The sequence below is a fragment of the Haliaeetus leucocephalus genome, unplaced genomic scaffold, assembly GCF_000737465.1.
Source record: "Haliaeetus leucocephalus isolate CR32 unplaced genomic scaffold, Haliaeetus_leucocephalus-4.0 Scaffold526, whole genome shotgun sequence".
NCBI lineage: Eukaryota > Metazoa > Chordata > Aves > Accipitriformes > Accipitridae > Haliaeetus > Haliaeetus leucocephalus.
This window is the reverse complement of record NW_010972962.1, coordinates 7,550,284-7,558,229: the sequence shown is the minus strand read 5'-3', so window position 1 is coordinate 7,558,229 and position 7,946 is coordinate 7,550,284.

The following is a 7,946-nucleotide window of genomic DNA, read 5'->3' as shown; positions in this document are numbered from 1 at the left end:
ATAGGAGCAAGAAGCCCTTATCCTCTCCTGCACCCACTCCAACTGCACAGCATAAAGACATGTCTGCAAGTCTTGCACTCTCCCAACTCATTCTCAGAGCTCGTAGCCCTTGTCCAAATCATCCTCCTGGGAGAGAGGCAGGACACTTGCTTTTTGGGTGGCTGACCAAGGACCATATGGGTGGCATTGCAGCCCTTCCAGCGAGAAGTTAATCCTGAAAATTGGGGTGAAATTCAGCACACTCCAACCACTGTGGGCTAGACATTGGTGTGGAGCTGAAGGACCTGATGCAGCAGAACAATTAGTTCCCTTGCAACATGTCTGCCCAAGGTGGCCAGCGTGTGCTTCAGCATGCAGCTGCCACTCTTACTTGCAGGATGGCTCCCTCAAATTTAGTTTTAAAAACACGGGGATTGGTGACTAGCTATCTCACTACTCGCCTGACAGTTTTCCTTGGTGCAATTAAAAATGTCTCCAGAATGTGTAATAGGAGTCAACTGAATTTTTAAAGCAGACAATGTACATCAGGTTGAAAAATACACTTGGTATCTGCTATCCCATAATTGAAACAGCCAAAGAGAAAAAAGCCCTAGTTAAAGAAAATCAGAAAAAAAGAGCTTTGGAGCAAATTCCAGGGATAGTAACCTCCCTTTTAAATGTGTCTGTGCAGTCATCATCTTGGAGAACCTTGAAAATGTTTGTATTTTTTTCCTGCTTTACATCCTTAAAAGTATCCCACTCGTTTTTGTTTTTTCCTAGGCCTAGTCAATATTGTCATTTAAGCAACCAAAGGAGGTCTTCTACACAATTGGAAAAAAAAAGTGCTTCTAAATTGTGCGAATACTTATTTCCAAAAATAACTAAAACTGCTGTAGTTTCAGGGACACAAATGATGCATTTTGAAACAGGTCTAAATGTTTATTTAAATGAGAGAACATGCTAGCTCTGGTCTACTGAAAATAATGGGCATTAAACCCTGTAAAGCATACAGTCCACTGAATAAAAAGTAGATTATATTTTAAAGAGAGATCTGTGATTTAGTGATCTACTGCAGTTTCAAAGCAAAAACCACGCACTTTGAGGCTTAGGAAAAGAAATAACTTTTTTGGTAACGATGCATTTATTTTGATTTCAAAACTTTTTTAGGACTTATTTTAATAAGAGAACACAATAAATTAAAGCAAGAGTGAAAGTGAATGTTTATTGTGCCCTATAGAAAAGTGTCAATCTAAAGGCAGATTGTCAGCTCCTTCACTCAGTCTTCTCTGTGTCGCTCAGTCAGCATAGTGAGGCTTTAGTATGGTCTTACCCAGCCAGTGGTGGATTTCCTCCGAGGCTCAGGATGTCCACAGAGGTAAGAAAGCTGCCCCATGCCCCCGACTACCTCCATCGCCCAGCGAAGGAGATGGCATGAGCGGTTAGAGGCAAAGAGATGCGGCCTGAGCAGAACAGGATTGTGATACTTGACTGCTTGAGCAGCTAGCACTAATTTGAGCAGCCCAAAGGTCACAACTATTTATGCAGATAAAAGGTCAATGGCAAGCTGGCATGTGGCTGCAGGCTATCTTGGTAAGTACTTCACCCGGAGCACTGATACAGGCTTCTGATTCACAGTTTGTCTTTCTGCATAAACTTTTCAGGCCCAGCTTTGGCTGAGATAAAACATCTTGGGGAAAAAAAATCTCTGCCATGGGAGTTGACACAGTTAGGAGCTAGATGCAATTTTTGTGGCTCAGGCTCATCTGTTGCTAAATCAAACCTTTGAATCATTATTTATAAAAGGCAGCCAACTTCTGAACTGTTTGCTCGGTATTTAGTCAGCCCTTATGTGGATAAACTCCTCTGAAAGCATGCCTGAGCACAAATAGAGGAAAAAGTGAATAAGATGCTCAGGATGTGACCCACTGAAAGAAAGCCTGCAAAATGCCTACTGACTTCAAGAGAGGTGGGGTTCTTCAGCTGTCTGTATGTGGACAAAAATCACTTTAAACATGCAGGACCTTAGAGCACAAGGCTAAGTGATATGGTTTGAATTTCCAGAGCAGTTTCGGTTTAGGTGAAACAATGTCTATTTGGGTGAAAAAGGGAAGTAGATATACTATGTTTAGATTAGTCAGATTCTATACTATATTTGAAATTTTATAGTTGAGAAGTGCTTCATCCTTTGCTGTCATTAGAAAATGAAAACATATTTTAACCTTCAGTTCCAGCAGCTGTCTGTCTGCCTGCACCAATTTTAAACAAAATCCTTTTGCGTTCTGTTGTAAATCAGTCCCATACGCCCTGGTCCCCAATAGGAAGTATGCAAAATATTTTGTAACATTTCATTCCCCCCAAAAAAAGGTAATGGGAAAGCATCATTATATTGATTTGGATTTCATCACAGACATATTTGGCACTATGCCCTAATTAAGGTTGCAGCAATAACTCTATTATAAGCACTGCTTTGCCTCCCCCAGTAATTTTTTAATAGGAGTTAGCTATTATTCTGTTATTTTTGTTTGCTAATAAAGAAAAAATATGTTAGGATAAGAACCTCCCATGTAGCAAGCCACCAAAACTAATTGTCTTCAGACCTGGAAGAGCATATTTTTCCTCTAGCAATCTCTCCCCATCAAAATGGAGAATTACCAAGTTCTTCCTTGACCACTGTCTTCCTAGATCTTCACACGAGGGGAAGTTTAAACAGTTGCTCAGATGCATTTTGTCAAGTTTATTAATTCCATCATGCTCCTTCTTTGCTCCATATTTTGTGGGCTCGGCTTTGGGCAAACTGAAACCAACAAGTAACAATGGCATAGCCTGATTGGTGAATAAGCATGTGTTTTCCCACTGAAAATGGCAAAATCCTAGCCACTGCGCATTTGCAAGTACTTTCTCGGTCATATTCTTCAAACTGAAGAGAGTCTGCATTCAAGACTGAGGTTCATTACCGTGTCCGCAGAAATGCAGCATGCAATTCAAATGGCTTGTGACTCATGCAGTGCAGCTGTAAGTGCTGTGACGATAATAATTGTGTGGTGGTTCTCAGGGACGAAGGCTTCTGGCCTATGTGTGGAAGTACAGTACAGGTGACTCCTGAAGACTTTCTCTTTCTCTTACAGCTCATCAAAGGAAAGAAAAAGCTGCCTTTCCAGAATCTGAAGACACTGGAATACATTCTGCAATTTCCTGGACTTTATGCTACCTCTTGTAAGTGTTATGTTATTATTTCCAGTCCGTGGAAAACAGGACTGTGCTATAGATGATGACTGTGGGATTTCTGTTATCTTGGAGCAAATATAGGTTTTATGCTTTCCCTCCTATTAAGGTATTTTAGAAAATGAAACACAGGAAAAGCAAGATCTTTCTCATTTAGTGTTGAGGGCCTTTTTTTCTTGTACTTCAAGAACGTGGTTTAGAAAGGGATCTCCTACTGCCTCTGCCCAGGCAGCTTTCTCATATTCTAGACTGATACGCTGGTGAGATGAAGACCTAGAGCTGTTTTCCTCACAGGAGTCCAGAAAATACTGCAGGTTTATGGACAATGTTCCATCAGAAATCCTCATAAAATGGAAGCAGTTGTTTATCTCTTAAAAAAACAAAACAAAACAAAAAAGATTGTGAATCCCGCTGGCTTTCTACTCTTAATCCTAGTCTACAGCCTATGATCAGATCTCACATCTTCCTCCAGCCTCTCTCAGTTTTATGCGAGTGCACCTATCCACTTTTTTGGACTTTCTGGTCTTGTTTCATTTTAGTGAGTGGTCACAATATAGTTAAAGACTCAGGTTTAAGTCACCTGAATCAGCTTTACAACATCTAGCCTCGAGCAGGGGAGCCATGTAATCCCCACAATAGAGCTTTGTATCTGCTAACTGCAAACCTGAATGGCTTCTTGAGTGGGTCCAGCAGTTCGTGTTAAGCACCACGCTGTTATAGCTGCCTTGCTATCCATATCTGAGTTACTTAAATGCTAATTTGGATGTGCCTGCATCGCCTTCAGCATTGACACAGCTGCGCAACATAATATTCTGAAAGCGTGTAATGTAGTCCCTGCTACCTGGGACTTGGACCATGTAGTGCTCTTGTCTATGCACTTCCCACAGAAACCGAAGTGGGGGAAGGAATTCCTGTCCTATTCTGTAGGGAAAGAAGTGCCATCCCAGGGATTTACAGGCACTATGCAGTCCAGGTGTGAGTGCTTCAGGGATCAGGCACAAAGTACAGGGCAAGGCTTTCACCATGCAAGGAAAAAGCGCAGGTATTCCCACAACCCTGTTTATATTAGAGGCAGTGTCTTCCATCCAACACAGAGGTTTCTCAACAAACCTCTATTTTTTCCTAAACGCTGCTGCCATCCAGATGAAGCGAGGGTAGCTGGATGAGCAGTCTGTCCAATTCCTCCCAATTCTCAGCATTCTGGGTTGTTTGATCAATAGATGCTCTCAGGTTACCAGAAATAGGGATGTCTCATTTAGCACCTAAAAATTTTGCACACAGCAATGTTTTTCCTTGCTGAGAGCTGAATGGGCCTTCCAAGTATATCTGGGTGGCTAAATATTGATTTACAACCCTAGTTTTATTCCCATAAAGTTGGAGCTGGGGATAAGGTCTTTCTCAGGGTGGTGGGTTCTCTATTACAGACAAAGCTGGAAAAAATTAGACCCATTACGCAAAATCAGCCGTGAGCTATTTTCTGTCTGTATGAAGCAGTTAGATAAATGCTAAGTTTTGGTACTTGCTATACGTAAAGAACTTTTTTCTTCTTACCTCAGAAATTCACTTATAAAATTTGCAATTAATTTCTAATTAGGTTGTTCAAATTATTACTATAATCTACACAGAAATGACATAGCAAGACTTGAGGAGGCAGCTACAGCATTTTATACCATTGCACAGTAGTCTGTATACATCAGTCCACATGATCCATTAAAGTATTATTAAAATGAAAGAATAAATTCAATTTACATAATATTAAATATACCACATACAGGAACTGTGAAAATTGCTGGCATATACAGCTTATCTAACCTTGTAACTCAAATTACTTTTCTAATTTGTTGCCCCAATCCTGAAAGTGGACTTTTATAAGACTACATTTCTGCGGGGGGGAGGAACAAACCACAGTGCACAAACATTGACAAATCTCTCTATACCAGAGAGAGGAATTATCATGTTAAAAAGTCCGAATTGATAGAGCTATACTGGACCATTGCAACAGACAAATTACAGTCAATTCCCATTACTGCTCTGTCAGAGGTGTCAGAGTCACAGCCCGCAGCTGCGGCAGGTCATTTGATGTTATTTCCCTGCCTGTCGTGGCACGTGCAGGCTGCAGAGAGTGTCAGCTAGGCTGCTGGAAAGCAATTCTGCCTCTCTAGGCTACCAAGAGAGGACCCTGGCCTCGAAATACCTGAGAAGCTACTGTTTTATCTACCTGCGATGGCTGACAACCTGTTTGTGAGAGGGGTGAATTCCCCCACCCCATTAATTTCACTGGCGTGTTCGCTTTAATGCTTAGTAATGCCGCTGTAAGTGTTGGTGTAATTTCACTGCTAGTGTAATTGCAAGTTAACTTCGTGGCTGATCTCTTCAACAGATGGAAGGAGGGTGGGGGTGGTGATGAAACCCACAGGAAATGGGTGCTGCTGGAGGAAAATGCAGATGGAAAAAAGGAGACATAAGAACAGAGAAAGGGTAGAGAAAGAGATCGAGGAACCAGGAGGCATAAAAACATACGGCAGAGACAGGATGCTCTGAATGACCACTTCTTCTGCCTTTATAGAAAATTGAATGTAACTAAAAAGAGTATGAAGAATTTAATAAATTACAGAAACCCAATACTTCAGTGGACATACAGAGAAATAAGCGGTATGGTGGTCAGGTTCTCTGGGACCTGAAATCCTTGCATTCAAGTCCCTGCTCCTCAGCAGACCCTTAGGCCACAATTAAAGAGCCTACATTTTATTTACACTGTGGGCCTCACGTTTCCTACAGTCTCCGTGCTCCTGAGATGGCCAGTGGCAAACTCCAGGAACAGGACTCAGGCAGAACATGCTGCCTAAATACAGCCCTTCCATATACTTTTAATCAAATCTCTCAGGACCTGCTTCACAGAAATGTTTATATACCTCATCTCAGTTGATTCCTTGAGCCTTGGCACCTGAGTAACCCACACATGAACCTGGGTGTCATGATGTTTTGCCTCTCTGAGATACTGTGAGGATAAAGGAGAGGTGCCAAGGAAAGGACTTGGTAAATCAGGCCCAGCACCATGCACATGCAGGCATTTTGTTGCCAGGACCCAAGCCAACATCTCCACAGGAGATGATTTTGCTCCACACAGATACATCAGCACTCTGCTCCAGATTTGAGGGTATGACATACATGCACCCTGAGTGGTGCTATGCCACTTTTATCCCAAATCTGGAGCGGGTGATGAATTTTTTGGTCAAAAACTTGTCTGCAGTGATTCACGCCTCTGGGACTGTAAAGAAGTTGGGAACGTCAGAGCAATCGTTAAAACTGAACCAAAGGGGGCACGGGGAGGAGTAAAACCGCCTGAAGCCATCTTGATGCCTCATCTATCTGCATCAAGCATAGCCTGACCATAGGTGGGGATCTGCAGAGGTATAAGGACATGTGCATAACAAAAACCTTGGCATTTATTGCTTTCTCTGAAAAGTATTTTATTCATCTAGGTATATATAACGCATTGAAAAAATGTTATCAGCGTTTGAAAAGACAATAGTTTAGATGTGCTTGATTTGTGGACTATAAATATGGTTAAGTGGAAAGGAGGCCTAAAAAACTAGTGTATCATGAAATAGTAACTGCAGATTTAAAGGCTGAACGCCAAATTTAAGTATATGGTGTTGTTTTCTGCATTCCCTATGGTCACAAAGTGAGGTAGAGAGGACGAGAGGCACTGGGCTTGATGAAGGGGTCTCTGATTATTTTAAGAAACCAGGCCTTGTTCTGTTGGGGTTTTTTCCCCTCATTTGTTCCTGAATTTGGTGGACACCAGATTAGCTCTGAAGAGAGCAGGCCTGAGAATTTCCAATATTCAGAGGGAAAAACTCACAGAACTTTTGTTAAGAGTTTGTTCATGCCAGTCCCCTCCCAAGCACATCCTATTTATATGGCCAAAAAGACTGCAGAGATGAGCGAAACCTCTTTAGTGTGTAAAGTGACAGCCATTGCTCTAGTTTGTGTAATAACAGTAATGAGTAAATAGGTATAAAATACTATTTAAGTACTGTATAAACATCAACTAAATAATTCTTGCAATAGATATGGAAGTAGTTAATTTTTATTGTAACATGACTGGTAATTTGTATCCAAACTTACATCAGAAAACTCGGGCTTGGGCCACCCTAAGTTTGGTAACATATTTATGGTCCCAAAATAAGCATCGTGGTTTTCAGAGATGACAGGTAGGCCTGCTTTCACTGAACTCAGCCAACACTGCAGCTATTTGTTGAATTATCTGTAGATTTTAAGCACACTATATGCTTTTGAAAATGTATTTGCAAGTTTGAAAATTTTGTCTGGAGTAATTTGCTCAAATGCGTCTTAAGAGAAAACCCTGGTAAGACTCCAGATTTTAGCTCAGAATTGCCAGCCGTCTGTCCTTCTCAGGCACAAGACCAGGCCGTACGTGGTTTGTCACAAGGAAATCAGTTCTTTTAAACAATGCTACCAGCAATGAAGCATCTCCGGCTTGCAGAGCGAGGTGGGAATTTTTCTGGACTGTGCCTGATGCAGAGCGAGTTTCATTTAGTAACTCCGTGGGTGCGACTTTCCGGAGCACAGCGAGATAACGCTTGAAATGTTCTGGCAACGCGCTCTTGGGGATAAGTTTTCCAGGTGCACTTCGGTGAAGTCTCAGAGTAACACACCACGAGAGACTGCAGCCAACACCAGGCCGCAGCCCCACTTCGAGGCCTGCGGCCCGGGGTCTG